This window comes from Malurus melanocephalus, unplaced genomic scaffold (assembly GCF_030028575.1).
Source record: "Malurus melanocephalus ecotype Western Australia unplaced genomic scaffold, MMel_1.1 scaffold_126, whole genome shotgun sequence".
In the NCBI taxonomy this organism is placed as follows: domain Eukaryota; kingdom Metazoa; phylum Chordata; class Aves; order Passeriformes; family Maluridae; genus Malurus; species Malurus melanocephalus.
The window spans coordinates 334,775-354,183 of record NW_026623358.1 but is presented as its reverse complement, the minus strand read 5'-3'; the positions used below and the strand labels follow the sequence as shown (position 1 = coordinate 354,183).

Genomic DNA, 19,409 nt, shown 5'->3' with positions numbered 1-19,409 from the left:
AGCATATGCTCTGTGTTTAAAATGTGGCAGCCACAGCTGTGTGGATAAGTACAGGGGGAACCTGTGTGCTCATGAAGGTGGGAGTATCAAAGAGAGAACCAGAAGAAATTGGAGCGTGGCTACCAAATTTACCCTGGGTCAGATCGGGGCTGTGTGTCACTCAACCTCACAGCTCTACAGAGGGCAAAAAAGGGCAGCCTTTAGCAGAGCTAATGCACAAGAAGGTGTGTYGTGATTTGGAATGCTGGCCAAAAGCCAGGCACCCACAACACCTGCTCACTCGCTCTCCCCCGCCACTACTGGGGAGAGGAAAGCGAAGAAAAAAAAATTAACAAAGGGTTCATGAGTTGAGATAAGGAGCAGGGAGGAAATGCTTGATGGACAAAACAGGCTCCACTTAAATTATGAAGTTAATTTATTACTAGCAAAGTCAGAGGAGGAGAATGAGAAATAAAACCCTCAAAGACACCAATCTTCTCCCCACTCCCTCCCCCCTTCCCACCGACACTATAAAGCAAGGGGGGTGAACAGGGTGTGGGGTTGGTCAGTTCAGGGTGTGGGGTTGGTCAGTTCAGGGTGTGGGGTTGGTCAGTTCAGGGTGTGGGGTTGGTCAGTTCAGGGTGTGGGGTTGGTCAGTTCATCACCGGATTGATCTGTAGCTGCTGAGGGAGAGGAGTCCTTCCCTTGCGTTGCCGTGGGGTCCCTCCCACAGGAGACAGTTCTCTGTGAACCTCTCCGGCGTGGTTCCACTCTCACGAGCAGCAGTCCACACACATCTGCTGCAACATGAGTCCCCCCATGTGCAGAGAGTCATCCCAAAACTGCTGCACCGTGGGTCTCTCGTCCCCTGGGTGCAGGCCCAAGGCCAGGCTGTTCCATCTCGGGAGCAAGGCCTCTCTCTCCATGGCTCTCCTGCTGGACACAGCCCCTTCTCGGCATCTGCCCGCTCCGGCGTGGGGACCTCCCTCCTCCACGGGCTGCGGGTGGATCTCTGCACGCTCTGTGGACCCCATGGGCTCAGGGGGACAGCCTGCTCCACCATGGTCACCGTGGGCTGCAGGGGGACAGCCTGCTCCACCATGGTCACCATGGGCTGCAGGGGGACAGCCCCACCATGGTCACCGTGGGCTGCAGGGGGACAGCCTGCTCCACCATGGTCACCATGGGCTGCAGGGGGACAGCCTGCTCCACCATGGTCGTCACCACAGCCTGCAAAGGAATCTCAGCTCCGGCGCCTGGAGCAGCTCCTCCCCCTCATCCACTGACCTTGGTGTCTGCATTCCCTCACATATTTCTCAGCCTCCTCCACTGGCAAAACTACTGTGTCCTCCCTCTGTTTTCATTTCTTCTCAAATATATTTTCACAGTGGCATAACCACCATCTCCAGTTGGCCCAGGTTTGGTCAGTGGCATGTCCATCACCCTCAGAGCCAACAGGAATTGGCTCTGCTGGACATGGTGGAACCCTCCAGAAGTTTCTCACAGGAGCCATCTTTTTTGGTCCCCCCACTTCCAAAAACTGGGCCAAGCAAAACCAACACAAGGTGTGACTGGAGTACGCATTTTAGCATCTTCCTTTTTCGTGGCAAATTTGTGTAAAGAAACATGTTACAGGTAGGAGATGTACAATGTTTTTCTGGCTTGTGGCTATTCTCCAGCCCAGAATATACTGTTCGTGAAAATTAGGGAGTGGCTATTTCAGATAAAATTGTAGTAATCAGAAACTTGAAAAAAAAAATTGTGCTGGATTTTTTCTTCTCAAAACCAAACCAAAAAAAGAAAAAAAAATAGTAATTTTTTTTTCTTGCTTACTTGTGTTTGGGGTTGAACTAGTGATCCAAGTGAACTTTTGTGATCCTGTTGTGGAGTCACTGATGGCACCAGAAGTCAAAGTGTCTATATTTATGTGGCMGTACCAGTGCACCAGTGCTGTGAGGAGCTCTGTGTAGTGGGCACCTGCTGAGCCAAAGATTTGAGATGAATAGCACCCATATTGATTTGCCTATAATGGAGTGGAAAGGAAAAATGTCCAGGTTTTGTTTCAGGTATTTTCATGGGGTATTAAATTGGTGGATTAGTTGCAAACAGCAGTACTGATAAAGTCTCCTGTCCATCTTGATGGCTGGGCCTTTCTATTAAAATGACACATAAATAACCTATTATGTCCCCCACCCATGGAAATTCAAATGCACCTGTCAACTTGATAAAGCACTTGCCTGGAGGGAAGCATTGTTTACATTTTCACTCCATTCTTCAGAAAAAGTGAGATTCTAATTATTTTTCCCACTGTAAATTAATGCTGACTATGATGGTTAGCATATCTCTGTATTGTTATATCTATGCAAAAGTTAAATAATAGAACTGATCCATCATGTATTATGCAATGTGCATTTTTATGACAGGCTTCCCTCTGATCTTATTATGCCTTTCTTCACAAATACTTACTTTTTATTTTTTTCCCTAGCAGCTGGGGGAATCTTTGTTGACTGCTGGTTCAGAAGTTGAATTCTGTCCTGTGTGAAAAGAAAAATGCAATTTACATGTTTATCGGATGCTGAACTCTGCTGTCTTCCAAGAAGAAAAAAATAAGGATATAAGAATATACTTCACTAATAATAAGCCTCATTATAATAAACAATTTGTCACAGTACACTAAACCATTTTTTTACAAACCAAGCACGTCAAATTCAGTAATACAATAGTTGTTACTGGATTTCTCAGACAGTAACTTTTAATTCAGAAAAAGTAAACTAGTTAAGGTGAAATCAAATGTGAACAGAATCTTTCTTGCATGAATAAAATCACACCACACCTTTGCTCAAAACTTGAAGTTATACCATAAACCATTTCTTAAGGTTCCTAGAAGTCATTTTTAGTTTGTTTGTAAATTTTTTTGGGGGGGTACATTTCATGGTCTTGAACTGAAGACAAAACTGCTGAAATACCACAAAGTGGTGRGTTTTGCAATAGTGTGCTGCAAATGGAAAATATTATTGTGAGAAGAATTCTTGTTATCTGGTTTCTTAACTGACACAGGGAAGAAGGCGTTGCTGAKAGGCTCTTGGTACACTCACAGAGCCCTGGGAGACAGCCTGACCTTGAATGTCACTTTTGCAAGTTTTGCAGACCCAACTGGTTTGCATTCCCTGTTGAAGGCTCATGCAAACTGCCCTGAACTTTTGTCTCAGTTTGCTACAGTGGATTTCCATTCCTGGATTTCTAGAGAAGCATCAGTGTCAGACATGGTTAAAATGTTTGCAAGAGCCAAAAATAAAACCCTAGTACAGGAAAAAGGGTAAACTGACAACAAGGAGATGCCTTAGCAACTGAGGCACTTTTGGTTTAGTTTCTGATGAGCTTGCAATTGGGATGCTGGCTCTATGGAGACAGAAAAAACATTCTTGGAGTGAAGATGGCTGAGGGGATGAGATGAGAAYGGGGAGTGTCAATCTTGGTCACAAAGGAATACCTGACTGTGTCATCTTCATTTTCTTCCTTCCCTTTTTCTATAATGAAATCAGAATTTGCTTAATGCCATGGTACCTCAAATGCTTACACAAATATGTCAGGCCCTTCCACTACTCTCTACCCTCCCAGGGAGTTGTTTGTGAAATCTTTTTTTTTATTTCTTCCTGTCTTACTTCTGCAATGGTATCTGCAAAGAATCGTGTGATTGCTGGTGATTATTTGGGAAATCAGGTAAAATAATTTATGGACAGTTAATGCAAATAGCCACAGAAATGTCCTCTCATATCACATAGGTTGTTAACCCTTTGTTCTGTGGGCAGCCTGTTTCTACCTGCCTCTACAGCTGCTGGAGCAATGGGGCTGCAGTGTGAGTGAGAGAGTGCTTCTGTAGTTAAYATTTGCTGATAATTAACATCTGTGCTGGAGTAGTCAGGATGCTGATTAGGGTTACTGAAAGAAGAGAGCAGAATTACAGTATTTTTGAAAGAGGACAACCACCCTTCACAGACCTTCACATTTGTTCTACTTGAAGTTTAAATTTGCATTTTTCTCTTTCACCTTGATTTTGCTAGCCCACTTCCATCTGCTTGAAAAGAAAACTGGTCTTAACTGGAAAACTAGGAAAACTTTAATTCTTAGTAAAATCTTACAGCACTTCTGTTATTATTTGAATTTTAAAAAAATTTAAAAAAATTAAAATTTAGACTTGGTGAGATACCCAACAAAAGACACCCTCCACCATTCACACTATGCTCAACCCCACCAGTACAAGGATACACCATTCTTCCACCTGCAGAGGAGGAAATTTTCTGAAGCTGAAAAAGATACAACTAGGAGCCACTAGTCGAATGTATCTAAGTTTTAAGTTCTTACTGTCCATGTAGGGATATAGGTTAGAAAATGTTATTTAACTGCCAGAAACAGTTAATCTGTTCATCTGTCCATCTGATGTAAGTTACAGGTGAATAAAAGCCTGTCTTATCCCCAGACAYACATCTTGAATGCACATGGTCTTGGACAAATTGAATTAAATTGGTGAACACAGACTTATTTCTTTTAACTATCTTTCCTCTGCTTTTAATCAGTTCCAAGCAGTAAAAATGAAATAAAAGGCTCATTTGCCAATAAATTAATTGACAAACTTAGCTCCTTTGTTTTCTGTTTACATATTATTTTTGAACTACATTGTTACTCACAGATCTGTTAGGGTTATTTTCACAAATTTTTCACATTATGTCTTCTGTCTTCTGGGCAAATTGTATCCCATAAGATGAACTGCTCCATGGATCTATTTACTATTTGTTGTTTCTGGTGTATTTTTGGTCACCAAAGTCATATAGTATTATTTCTGCTTTCTGACTGCATTACATTTGTAAACACATGAGTAATAAATAACAAATGTTGATGAGCAGATAATGAAGAGCAGGCCCTCTTATTTATACAGATATGCCCTTGTATGCATTAAAATCCTGACTTCCATAGGGAAAATAACTTTTCCTAAACACTTTTGTATATAAAATCCTGTCTGAAGTTACTGAAGATGCTTTCTTAAGTAACTGATTCYAGCATCCCTTACAAAATTTGGGGAATGAGGCATAGAGAGAGATTCTCTTGCCCATCTGAACCAAACCCACAGTGGGCTTGGAATACAGCAGAATTCTCTGGAACAAGAAGGGAATGTATTTTATCTCCTATCCTTAGGGCAAATCAATGGACAAAGACACTGCTATGCACAAGGAAATGCAAGAAAGCTGCAGCCTTTAATTTTTACTCACTAAGGTTTTTGCTGCATTGAAGATCAGTTTTCCTTGACTTAATTCTTGAGATGACTTCCCCCCCACCCCAAATTTATTATTGTTTGGAAGAGAGTATTTCTACATTTTTTAATTTTTTATAAGTGACTGAGGTGTAGACACTTAGAACCACAAAAGATTTATATCTGAAAAAATGGGATGGTGAGCAGCAGATTACACAAGCAAGGGATGCACTGTAGCTAAGGAATATGTGGCTGTACTTTGTAATATGTAAAAGCAGGATATTAAAATCATCTCCTAGAAAAGATCTGCATTGCTGTTCACTGGACCTATCAGTAAATATGATGCTATTGCAAATCAGAAACAAAAAGACCCGCTGCTGTTTCCTAGTGCTATGATGTTAAGCAGCTTTCCATAAATCTATTCTGGGATTTCTCCTTAGTCATTTACAAAGAGGTTATTCTCTGTGTATGTTTTTTTTTCACCATTTAGTCTGTCCATGTCTATTTGTTAAATAAATCAGGGAAGACTGTGACAACAATGCTTCAGGCATTCATAATTTGACTGAAAYGAACAATTCCCTGATACTACTGGTCCATTTTGCTGGTCCATTATGTTCGTAAATGGGAGGATCTAGAGATGAGTTCTCTCTCTGCAGAGTTACTGTGAGCCGTTGTGGGTGGGGGTATCACGTTGCTTTGAGGGCATTTGCTGCCTCTCAGGCTCTGTCAGTCAGGGTGTGGATGACAGTTCACGTGTGCCTGGCATGGGATGTCTGCCAGGAGCCCACAAAGCCTTTGCTAACCTGAGACACTGGTGTGCCTCTTTATCGGCCCAGGAGTGCAAGAGCCCCGCGCTGCCACCCCGCCAAAGCACACTGCGTGTGTGTAAATGTGTGTGAGCGCTTTGAGTGTGTAAGGGTTAAACACGACGAGCGTTGGTGTGGCTTTCCCCTGATGATATGATTTTTGGCAGTCCCTAATAGCTTTTCTTGTTAGTGCCTTTGCTTGCCATTTCTCCAATTTCATGATTTATTCAAACGGAGTTCATTTCCACGACTTGTAAAGTACCCCGTCCTTCCTACAGTGGCTTGGAAACCTTCCCCWCTGTCACATCTAATTCTGCATGAGGGCCAGTGGTGGTCTCACTGGAACCTGGATGCCACCGAGGTGCTTTTGACACGGACAGGAAGGATGTTTTTAGATATTTCCATGTAAATTCTTCTTTTACCAGAGCTGCTGGCAAGGGTTTTAGCTAGTGTGTCAGAAATGGGGTTTGTAATGCTTAAGGGGTGCTGTGCTTTCCTCAGAGGTTAGCACTAACCAGCTTTTGTTTTTTAAATTGTAAAGCTACACTGGTTTAACAAAGATTGCCTCCAGGATAGTAATTCACATATTTACAACTCTTACCACAGAAAATGCACTTACTATGTTTATGAAAGTTACTTGAAGTAAATACAGCACCCTCGACTTTTGATGTCTTTTTTTTYCCCCTATAATTTCAACACTTTTTCCGTTTTGACTGAAGTTAACAGCTTGTAAGTTTTGCTAATTATTTGTCAGGACCAGCACTCAGTCCCACGCATTCTCCACTGGTCGATTTCATTCATTTTGTTCATTTTACGCATTTTCTTTGAATGCTATTTTCAAACAATTTCTTTTACATTTTGCAATGCATGAGGCTGGAATCGATTCACATGACATTGCTAATAATAATGCTGCTGCAAGCAGTTAATCAGGACTAATCATAATCAAGTGCTTGGAGAGATGTATATTTCTCAACTTTTTGAAAAGTACTTTTTTTTATGCTGATGTCTTTTATTTTAAGACACTAGAAGTCAGCCTTCCTCTCATTCCCGCTGTAGCTCAGAAATGCTGAAGAAAAAGTCTTTTCTTTCTTCTTTCACAAAAGCTGTCAAACAATAGAAAACATCCTAGCACCTTTACACACTAACATGACATTTTCTGTACTCTGACCTAGGAAATACTAGTAATATTAATTGTCTCTGCCTGAGCTGTGTAATATATTTATAAATATATATTTATCAATATATTTGTGTTTAAAATGTGTTTTACTTCAAGAACATATTTCTCTACACTTGGTATGGCATAATGAGTTTATACAACAAAATACATTTGTATTTGTACTTACAAATGTATTTTTGTCTTTTTTTCTAGGCTATGCACTGTAATTTCCAAAGGGTTGACACACTTTACCTTTTTTTGTAGGAGAAGCATGTTCTACTCTTTTAAAAACCTGTGTATTTTTACGTCACAGTGTACGTTAAACGAGCAATGATTGAAATCATTGTTGTCAAGGAAGAATGTATTAAAATTATTAATAAGACTTAAACCCACATGAGACTTACTGAATCATCTGATCTGACCTAAATTCATGACCCTTCCTCCCAGTTCTTCCCTTTGCGTACTTGCACAAAGATAGAAGGACCAAAATGCAAAAAAAAATTCCGACATAATAAAGCCAATGAAAATTKTACATTTGCATTAGGTCTGTGTAACATTTTGTGATTATTATAATATAAAAAAATAAACTATAAGGGCACTCACATCAGATCTCATTTCAAGCTGAACTATTATAAAGCGATTAACAGCCTCACACTCCCACTTTAATTAAGTTATGTTGTGAAATATTCAGCATTTGAACCTGTTCTGGCCTGCCTCTTTTATCATTGAATTACCATCCTTAATGTGTTTTTCTGCTGAAAGATGAATTTCATTTAAGGGTTACTGTACACTGCTCTGGCATTTTGTGGTTTCTTGTCAGCCCTTGTGAATCTAGATCAYAGCTAACTTCAGTTTCTCTGACATGTCCTATATGCACAGTCTCTTGATTAGCCTGTCCCCGTGGATTTATTAACTCATATTGTATTCCTGTAGAAATGAATGGACGTTTTTGATTAACTTAATGATAGAAATTTCAGATGACAGTAGAGTTTACTTTTGGAGCTTACTTCAGGTTATGTAGGCCACAGCAGCTCTCTAGTCACTTATCACGTCACAGAAATGTGTTTTGAGAGATTCAAGGCAGTGGACATCTGTCTGCCAAATACTTTCAGATGGTGCTAGCAAGGAGGCAATGGAAAGGTCCTTCTGTGCTGTGGTCTCTAAATCCACAGCCACAAACAGAGCTGCTCCCCCTTCCTGGAATGGGTGTTCAAAGGTTGTATCTCTCCACTTATTGAAGGGYCTGCCTTTAGGCAAACTCACACTACCAGATGACTTTGAGGAAGGGTTAACATGTGCTGCTTGTTTTGCTCCAGCAAAAGGTCTTCTTTCCTTCCTTTAATGCCTACCAAGGCTATGCAACTCATCACAGCACCATCAGGTTTGGTGGTGCCTTTTCTCTTACAGTTGTCAAATGATCAGTCTGTGGTTTTTTTTGGATGGGGAGAGGGGAAAGAAGCACATGTGGCACAATATCATCATGTTCYCTTGACTAGTCACATAAAGTACTAGAGGGAGTCCTTAGAGGGACTACACTGCATCTTGAAATGTGACAACAGGTCAGGGAGRTTTGTCTGGTCCCACTACCCTGCAGAACTGTGTGCTCTTGGGGAGGTGGCAGGAGAGAGATTTCAGGTGCCATACCTGGTCCTGTACAGGTATGGTGCCATGCAGATGGCACCCAGAGTCAAGGACTTCCAAAAGAGGTCTCTRCCCTGGCAAGGTGAAGGTTTGCTCAGGCACAAAGGTTTGAGTGACATAGCTTTGGCTTCCTGCACAATAAATATGTGTTCTAAATTACACTCAAATGTGGCACTGATTGAAAAAAATTGTATGAAAGCAATTGAAGGCCYATGTTCTCCTTTGTGCTGGACAAGTACAGAATGAATACTTTTTGSTCCCAGAGCTCACAGCTCAAATGGTCAAAATGGAGCTGCAAAGAAGAGTGCGGTGTTCATATCCTTGGCCTGCAAAACGCAAGGTAAATAAGCCCCCTACGAGTTGACAGGGACAAACACAAGAGAAGAACAAGCAGGTTCAGTGAAAATGAGATAAGATGAAGGTCAAACAAGAAGCAGGGGAAAGCATGGGACTGATTCAGGAGGGACGAAGGAGGGAAGAAAACACTGCCAGCAATGCAGGGGGAATTGTATCTATCATGAAAGGAGGATCATGACAGAGATTTGCTGTGTTTCCTGAGGACTGAGTTTCCGAGCCGGGTGTCCCAGTCATTTATCTTTCCTGAAGCCATAGTTCAGGGAGGAGATATGAAGCCAGAAAGGCCTTGGTGGTCTTGAATTGGCCGGGTTGGAAGTTCTGGTTGTGAGGCAGAGGAGGGTAACCAGGCAGGGGCTGTGGTGTGGCAGCTCCTGCAGCTGCTTGTCTGTGTTTAAGCCAAYGCTGTGCCAATGGAGATTGCCTTTGTGCTTTCCTGAGACCATTAGCCACATTAAAGCACTGTGTAATGCAGGAATGAAAACATCCTCTTTTGGTAGACAGAAGAAAACATGGGGCTGGTCCTGTCCTTGTGACTGCAGTGTGTCCCTGAAAAGTTGTCCTGAGTGGAAGCCTTTGAACCCCAGAGACTTTGATGTGGAAAATTCAGGCTGTCTCAATTTTACCTTAAATTTCAGATTACCTTTCCTTGTTCTGAAATGTAAAAAAAAAAAAAAAATCATTAGAATTGATGTAAATGAAAGCTGGCATTAAAATGAAGTATCCTATTGTTCTGTTGTTCCTGGAAAAAAAGTTGAAGATAATTTCCTATATGTTTTCCTGCTTTCTTAATTCACCTAAAACAAATCCTCTCCTAAGGCAGTGGCTCAGAATAGCAGCATGCACATCAGGATCATGTCATTGGCACACTGTGCTAGTTAGGGGATTCCTCGTAATGAGTAAGAACAGCTGAGGAAACGTGAACTGGAACACCAGCAAACGGAGCTAAATCTAACTTTTCCCAAGCGAGGGGAAAAATTTATATCTGGTGATTTTTGAGAACTCTTGTAAGAATATGAGCTCTTCATTTCAGCAAAAGTAAAAGCAAAACTATGCAGAAGAAACTTTTGATGCACCTGTCTCAAAGGAGAGCTCTTCTTCAGCAAGTTTGTGAGTAAGTTCCAATCATATCTGCCGCACTTCTTGAAAGAATAAGTGTCAGCTAGGCCAGCAAAAGAGGTATTTTGTCTACATTAAATAGAAGTGTTTGGGAAGAGCGTGCTGATGTATTGTAAGGATGTTCCAATATCACCAATCCCTTGCTTCTGCAAATAGGAGTAGCATCTCATGGGAGAAAATGAGTGACAAATAGGTCTTGCAAAAGGAGAGGGTTAAAAAGCTTACACTTGCACTTCAGGGGCAGTCTAAAAATAATGCTTCTCATCATCATTTCTTGTTAAGGATAAAGGGTGCTTAAGCCTTGTGCTATGATCTGTCTGAAGTCTTGAATTCTGCTCAGYCTGTGTAAGAATTAACATGAAAAAGGTTAAATGTAAATTCTGACTGATGCAGGGGGAYAGCAAACCTACCAAAGCAAATGTGTTGAGAGCAAACTAGAAAGCTGGGTAACTGTTAATAAACTAGCTCTGCACAATGCACTAAAATACACCTTATTTACTCCACCTCATCTACAATTCAGTTAGCAGCACAAGGTTATTTTAATATTATACAGAGATCAGAGACTAAAAAGTGCTTGTGGGTACAGGAGCAAAGGCTTCTCAAAGAGAGAGAAATACAAATACTCGCTCACAAAATTCTTGGGAAGCATTTTTTTTTTTTTTAATCAGCATTGCCATTTTATTGTTTAACCTACCCTGCTTGATCTCCCTACTTTTGGTTAATATGGGAGTCAATTACAGCTTCATCTGTGCAGAATTAACTTTATAGAATATACACTGGGGATTTGTCTTTCTCCTCTATTTAGATCTATGTCATAAAAAAATATGTAGTAGAGAACGGTGCGCAAGCACTGCATATGGTGCGGGCTTTGCAGATTTATTGTAAAATCATTTTAAATCGGTTAAGCTCTTGCCAGAAGTTAATTAAATATGTTCCTTTGGTGGGGGGTGGGGGTCTCTGTGTGCGTGTCCGGGGGGCGGGGGGGCTGTGTTTCACTAGGTGGCAGTGTCTGATTACATCTGGAAGGACCACGCCAGCCATCCCGGTGTCTCCAGCTGTGACCTCCAGCCCCAGGATGAAATCCCCGATGCTGCAGCCAGCTGGAAAGGTAACACCACCGTTCACATCTGTGTCTACACGGTTCACCTCAGCGGCTGCCAGGAGCTCTACAGGCGCTTCCTCAGGCTCCCTGATGGGGCTATCGTCGAGGTAGGTCTGGGCAGACTCCTCGCTGGCAGATTTTGGAGGCAAAGGGGTGCATTTCAGAACTGGGTCAGAGTCAAAACAGGAAAACAGGCCGTGCCTGACCCCGCCAAAAATCCATGCTGAAAGCTTCCATAGGAAGGCCTCACTCCTAAACAGTAGTGTATAATCAATGAGTTAATGCATTTGCAGTGCAAAGTAGCAATTTAGGATTGTTTATAGAGCCATTTAAAGGCAATTATGTAAGATATACACTGAAACTACACACATAGAGATTGTTTATAAATATATACTGCTTAGAACCACATAAGGTCATTCTGTACGGGAATTATTATTWTATATATATATAAATATACAGGGTRAGTACTGTGCACATTTAATAGACAGCCATTACTACAAGTATGGCCATTCACCTAGTTTGTGCTCAGATACACAGAGCTAAGGCACAGAATACCTACTGGCATCTTGCATCTTTTAGATTGAATCGTGGTGTTGTCAGCATTTCAGCAGCTTGTGCACTAAAATACAATACAGGATGGTATTAAAGAGACATATCACCCATTACTTGTTTCATGGCTGCATTTTGTTCATTGCTTTGCCATTTTTGTTTTAAGTGCATTGAAGAAGAAYATTTCCATTTTGCCTTTGGTCTTGTGTTGAGAGACTCTTAAAAAAAAGATTGGCATTTAAGAGAAAGTAAAGTCAAAGAATATTACTTTACCTAMCCAGATAAGATGTGGGAGAGTTATCACAGAGATCTTTTACTAAARCTGGCACAAATTATGATGAAATTCGTGTTTTCAGCTGCCCACCTCTAAGGTGAAGGTTCAAGTACATCTTCTTAGCATGAGGCAAACATTGCTTCAGCTCCTTTGGTTAATGTTACAAGGCTGTTTTCTTCATTAAATATGTCATTCTTAATGTCTTTGCCCTACTTGGCTTTTTAAAGAAAATTTAATTTAAAGGAAACAGTCCTGGAGAAGTCCAAACATAATTTTCTGCCCAGGGAGCTTGTGATTCACAGGAGTGAAGACACCGGAGTCTTCAAGCTGGCCAAAGAAAACAAGAGAAGGCTTGTGGCCTACATGAAGTGGAACTTAATTACTGGAACAAAGAAACTGGCAAATCCAGGTCCATGCCTAAGTCTGTTGAAGAAACACTGCCAACAAATAATTGCCTAGACTTTTGCAAAAACACCTTTTCCATGTTGGAGCTCAACCAGGCATCCCAACTCCTGTTTTCTGCCTGTTACAAACACATCACTTAAAAGAATGGTTTTTCCCAATTAATTTCTTCTCAGCTTTTTAGTGGTGAGGTTTCATTCAACTTGCACCAGTCTTTGGAAGGAGGGTCTTTGAACACCCGAGGCAACCCAGYGCATTGGTTCAGCTCATAGATCTGTTCTCTACTTGTGAGAGAGAAGAAATGCATTGTCATACAATGTAGTTTTGCATTCCCAGGTGAGACTTTGASAAGCTTCCAGCATCCACAAAGTAAGCAGTGCATAATGTGGATGTCTCGAGCCACTTCTTAATAATTTCCCATACCAGACTATAAGATAGCCTATCCCTAAAATCCATGACTGAGTCTTACCTCATTGTCGCTAAAGCTGCACATCTAATTTAGGAGATCAATGCATTCTTTACAGCATTTTCACTTGTAGATCTAAATTCAATTACATGTAAGAAATGTGCTTAACTAATAATTGCAATAAAGCCTGTATAGAGGTCATACACTGGTTTGATAACTGATGTATTTATATATTTGTGTGCTTTATAGGTCAGGGCTTTCTACTCCAGTTCCAAATTAGGAATATCAAATGAATTTTAAAACTATACACTAACAAGTGAGAAGTTTGCTGCCATGGGGTAAATTACACCTGRGCTTTAAAACATTCTGCTATTTTCACCTCTCAGGAACATTTATTTTTCCCCTTTGCTCCAGCTAGACAAGCAGGGGTACATGAGTGGGGTTAGAAAATAATTTTGGAGCTAAGGGTGCAYTGCAATGTTATATGTAGTAAAAGCACCTGGACTTCGTGGAATAATCTTTTCAGTTTTAAAATCTAGAGCTAGTTTTAAAGACTCTGGTAATATAGTTTACCCAACCCTAGTCTATCTTAGGTATTATGCTCCCAGTGATTCAATGGAAAGAATATTCTGGATCCTTATAGTCTATTTGGTCAGAAGTCTCCCCTTATTCTAAATTTAATCAGTTTCCATTGGATCACTCGTTGGTGTAAATAAGACTTCTATTATCCAGAAGTTCACCTACATAATATAATTTCATAATCTTGCCTGTTTTCTGCCAGAATGGGTGCAACACATCACCAGAAGAAACAAGACAGGCTCCCATTTTGCTCTCTCATTCCTCTCCTCACCTTTCCAGTAGTGGTGAAGGAGGGAGGGCTCTTCTTCCACACTGGCAATTGCAGAGAGTGTCACCTATTCTCTYTCTCTGTCATAGGAATGACAGCTGCCTTTCTTCTTTCTTCATCAGAAAGAATGACCTTTCCCCTCTCCAGAGACAAGRTATTTCTATTAAATGCTGTCTTGGGACTGTAGGAACATGGTCTATAAGAACAGGGATGGTCTGTGGCAATTGTGACGTGTCTTACCTTTGTTTATGTATCTACCTGATCTACAGAGTTCACAGAGCAAGAAAAMAATCAATTTTGATTTATTTTTCTCTTCTGGATGGTCTAGTGCTCTCATACAACTGCAGAATGCGAGGAGTAATTCAACAGCATCTAGGAACTGTGGGTTATATGCCCCTTCTTCCTGCAAAACAATCCTGCTTTTTTTTTACAGTAACATACCAAGGGTGAAAATAAAAATATTTTAGCATGGATTTTTGTTTGTTTGTTCACTTTTACTAAGAAACAGAAGGCATGTAACTCTGAAGACAGTAAAATGAAAAGACTTTGACTCCTAATTTCTGTTTCAGGAGTTTCAGGAATCATACCTGAGAGAACCATAACATTTATTCCTAAATGCTGCAGTAGAAACTCATGAGTTCAGGCATTTGGGCACTAAAGACCAGTCCATTGGATACTTAATGCTTTGTACCATTTACAGCATGATGGGTGTTGGTTTTGGTCGGAGTTCTTCAGAAAGAATATGTAAAATAGGAGGAAATGAGCAATGTGGCAGAAAACAACACAGAAGTTATAATAACTTTGAAAAAGCATGTGCAAATATAGGTATTGTTTGGAGGGCACCACCAGCATAAGCAGTAGCTTCTTAGAATTCATCTAACTGAGGTGTGTGTGCAGGCTGGCATAGTCTGGGGCAGTGTTCCTCTTGCCAAACATACTAACATGAGAGCAGCTTTGAAATCACCAGGCCAAATTCCACCTCAGATTCATGTGCTCAACTCTTGGTGACTTTAACTTCAGATTTGTTTCTGTATCTGCAGATATTTTTTGACAGGCATAAGAGGAATTTTGCATAATCTTCCTGTGAAGTCCTTAGATTTTCTAAGGAATTCACTTCGTATTTACAGCCTCATCCTACTCTTTTGTATTTCAGTGAAAGCAAGATTTTCTCATAGCTCTAATTCAGAAAAGCACTTCAGTGTGAACTTAATTTTATCCATGGAGCCAAAACACATTTTAATTTTTTTTTTTTTTTTTTTTTTTTTCCCAGTAAGCAAAGCCAGTTTGTAAGTGTTCTGAGTAGAAGTACACTAGCTAGGAATAAATGTCTCTCTAACCAGTAGTTTCTTTTAAATACTTGTTTCTTTAAGTATCTTATTCCCATTAGAGGTCCAGCTTTCCTGGTATAACTAGAAATTTCATGTCTGGTATGAAAAGGAGTTTTATATATTTCATAAGGATGAGGTAAAACTAACTGTTTTAAAAAGAACATKAAGTACAAGGTGACATGCATAAATTGCCCTAGAAATGTAAAATAATTTTTTTTGAATGTGCAGCATAAAAATTATAGAGGTTAAACTTGTAGGTGCAGTCTTTTTATCATAAGCATTGTAAAACTCATAGAATTCACTTGCAATAAAAACCATTTTCCTTTTTACCTATAATATATTTCCCCTTTATAGTAATTCAATTTAAATGTTGGTTAACCAAGGAATGACCTTCCCAAAATAAATCACTTTTCATGCTTTTCTGTATTCATTAATCTGATGTTATTGTAATATACAGGAAATCATTGAATTTTAACATTTTAAATGTATTTGAAATCCATGCACAGGAAAGTTAATGATAGTGGTATGTCTTAGCTGTCTACATGGTGATAACACCAACTTGGTGATTTTTATCTTGACTTTTGCTGACTGRAGTTGATTTTTTGTTAAAAGGACAAAGATAACTCACTTTAATTCAACAAAAAAAAAAATCAGTTTCTTATTATAGGCCTGCTAAACCTCAGCTCTGTAGAGGAAGTTTTTGTATAGTATGATTTTATCTATCAAATAAGCCTTCACAAATGTCAAGGATTCATCCAATTTAAACTTAACAGATAAAAGAGATCTGTTTTCCCTAATTACTTGAAAAGTATCTAGCGGTAATAGAGTAAGACAGCGTAGGTGACTAGCCCATTACTTAGTTTAAGCTATTTATATCAATCCATATGCTATAAATTATGCCTAAACCCTCTTGCACTTCTGGAAAAGTGAATAAAATCACATAAGTTTATTTTGAATACAAGATCAGATATGGTATGCTGAGTGACACTTAAAAAGAATGAAACAGTAACCGTAGCTTATTTTCTGAAGCAATCTTGACACTAATGCTAAATTACAGCTTGGAAACATCTAGCATTTTTACCTTTATGAGAATAGGCTTTTTACATATTTAACATAATTCTAGGGAAAATATACTGGAATTATGTATAAAGATATGTACACTGTAACCAAAGGGCATTTATATTCCCCTGYAGAATACTTACAACAATTTTATTGCCATTTGGTGTCATTTTCTAACGGATATAAAATACAGCCAGTAAACAAACTAGACTTTAGATTTAAGCTGACAGCTGTTCCTTCAGAAGCAATATTCAGATATTTAATCTTAAGAATACTGAATATTTTACAATTGTTTGAGCAAACTATACTTTTAGCATGTGAAGGACCGCATGCTTTTATATACAGTTCTTGGATCTGATAATGACACTAAAAAACAGCCGTAGAATAATCTACACATTTGTTGCTCTCATATTCCCTGGGCAAATCAACAAATTGTCTCATGTTTTATTCTTAATTCCAYAAATTCTTTTTTTATACACAGCATTGCTATCAATATTGGGCCCTATTTTTTTCCTGTGTGTGCCTAAGCCATGCAGTTTACTCCAGCACAGCTTATATATTTATGTGAGTACAGCTTTTTCTGTCCCTAATTTCATTAAAGGAATAAATTGGCCACKTTCACTGCAAAAGCCCCACATGCTCTTTTCATGAAGAGTCTCACTTCAGTGGTCACTAAAGGTTTATGGAGGAGAGAAAGAAGGAGGATCCCTCCAGCTCAGTAACTGAGGATGGTACGCTACCTTCACCCTCATCTCAGGAGCCACCAGGGGGGACCGGCACAGCTCTGGCCTCTCTGTAAACTGGGTCACCTTTGGGGTGACCAGCAGGTGAGGACTTTCTGGCTGAGGGAGAGGCTGGGCAAAGATAATTACTTGGTGTGAACTGCCCCACTTTGGCTGGCTTCAGCAGCATCGTGTCAGGTCACCCACAAACACGGCCAGTTCAAACCAACCATGAGTTGGTTTCCTGGAAATCCCTGTAAATTAAGGATTAACAGTAAAGGTTTATCCCACAGAAGAGTGATTAATGCATGCAAGCATGTACCTACTCCTGGGCTGAATAGGTTTCACCACATGGTGCCTGACTTGTTCTGAGATTTTGTTCTTATGCCATTGGAAATAAGTAATACTTCCCAGCTATATTCTCTGGGAGAATGATCTTTCTCAACATGCACTGAGGATCAGTTGGGAACCATACATTTTACTGAGTCAACTAAGGGATACTCCCATGGATGTGGGCATTTGGATCAGCACAGCCTGCAAACTTACAGCCCTTTTGTTGAGGATGATGGCAGTAAAGCTAGTTTCACTGCAAACAAGAAGTAAACCAGGCTGTTTTAAGTTATTGTTACCAGTATATATTTCTCCTTTAATGTTGTAATTCAATTAAGGATAATCAGTTTAAGAAAGAAATTAGTTGTCCAGGTGGTGCTTTCCATCCAACTGAAAAGACAAGAACGAGGAAAAGAGAATTCCTGGAGAAATCTTGTGCTTGTATGCTTTGTTCTTAAATTGATCCAGCTCATCTCACATGAGATGCGTAAACCTTGCCCTGAAATGGACCCAGTCTGTTGCTCCTTGCCACTGTGATGGCTAAGCCAATCCATGTGCTGCAGATGAAGTGAAATGTGTACAATATGTCTCAGATGAGCAGAATTAATTTCTGCATATCTTCTGTTTCAAAGTGTTTTCCCTGTCAAGTACAGGATTAGGTCCTTGCCTTTTTTCAGTAAATTGTGGTGTTTTAAAAGGAAGTTATGTATAATTAATTATTAATCGATTATCAACTGCAGTCAAGACTATGTTGCAACAGSATGGAAAGGCAGGAAGCAGCCTTTCCCCCCTCCCTAATTTTCTACAAACCTATATACTATATACTATGTATGATATAGGTTTGTAGAATATGTATACTATATATAGTTATATATACTATGTACCCCCAAAAGTCACAGTCATGTGGAAAAAGATTTATTTCCTTTAAGCAGTCATGTCCTGCTTCTTTGTGGTAGTGTCTGTGCTCTGATAGAAGGACCAGGAAAGGGATGAGGCAGGTCCACTACTGGACTTCCTCAGCAGGACTCATTACTGGACCTTTCAGCAAGGCATGCAGATAACCAAAGAATTACTGAAATATCAGAACTGCAGCGTTATGACCTTGTTCTGTATATGAATACACACTTTTAAATAATACTGGTTTCTTTTTTGTTCTCAGAGAAATGTGGGGTGAGGAGCAAARGTTACCTACCTAACCACCACATACACATACTATGTTCATTGAAATCTTAATTTCTTTTTTTCTTGGGGTCCTGAAGAGTTAGAACTGTTTCCTTCAGTTGYTCACAAAAGGAATGGAAGTTCAAGCGCACCCATTCAGTCTGAGTCAGTGCTCAGGGGAAAAATTCTGCCATTTCTCTCTACCTGTACTGTATAACAAACAGCRGTGCTGATAATTAAGGGATACTTTAAAAGTATTATTTTGTATTAAAATATTATCTTTCACTTTCAACCCACTTTAAACACCAGGATTTGCTGTATTTTCAGTGATTTTTAGAACAATTGTATGCTGCAAGGGCAGAGCTGCTGATTGTTGCAGAAGGTATTTTGTACTTTTAAACACTTATAATTTTTATTCATCTATCACATGGTTTTACCTGAATCAGCAGTAAAATCTCTGAAGTCAAAGGATAAGTGCCAAAACAGCATTAACTTATTTTACCGGAATAAAAAAATAACCTTTGAAAAAGTACCTTGCAGCTACACAGATTGACAAAATGCATCAATTATATTTTTGCTCACTTTATAATTACACTGCAGTAAGTGCACAGTGAACTTTACTACATGGTTGATTAACCATAAGGTTACTGCTATTAAGTCACTCCCAGAAACAACAACTTGGACTTTAATTTAAGAACATAACTCTGCACAACATCTGATCAAGTATAAAATTCTGACATATCTATACAAGCTTCAATTTAATGTACACAAGTAAATGATAACACCTTAATTGTATCAAAGGGTTGTTATTGCTGCAGTCAGACATGCTGGGTATGTGAACAATCAGGTTTGAAAGTGCTCTTGGTATTTGTTAACCAACACCAAAGGAAAGGCTTTTCCAGTGAACTCTAAATATCTCCTGTATCCTG

At 39.7% G+C, this 19,409-nt stretch overlaps 1 long non-coding RNA gene across 1 annotated transcript in view; it reads left to right on the top strand.

The window, feature by feature from the left end:
* The first annotated feature begins 11,309 nt into the window (after positions 1-11,309).
* The window catches only part of LOC130576063 (uncharacterized), a 12,669-nt gene continuing 4,569 nt past the window's right edge, over positions 11,310-19,409 (top strand). The window contains exon 1 of the long non-coding RNA XR_008965631.1: positions 11,310-11,509. This is a non-coding gene — a long non-coding RNA (uncharacterized LOC130576063). The remainder of the gene's footprint in view (positions 11,510-19,409) is intronic.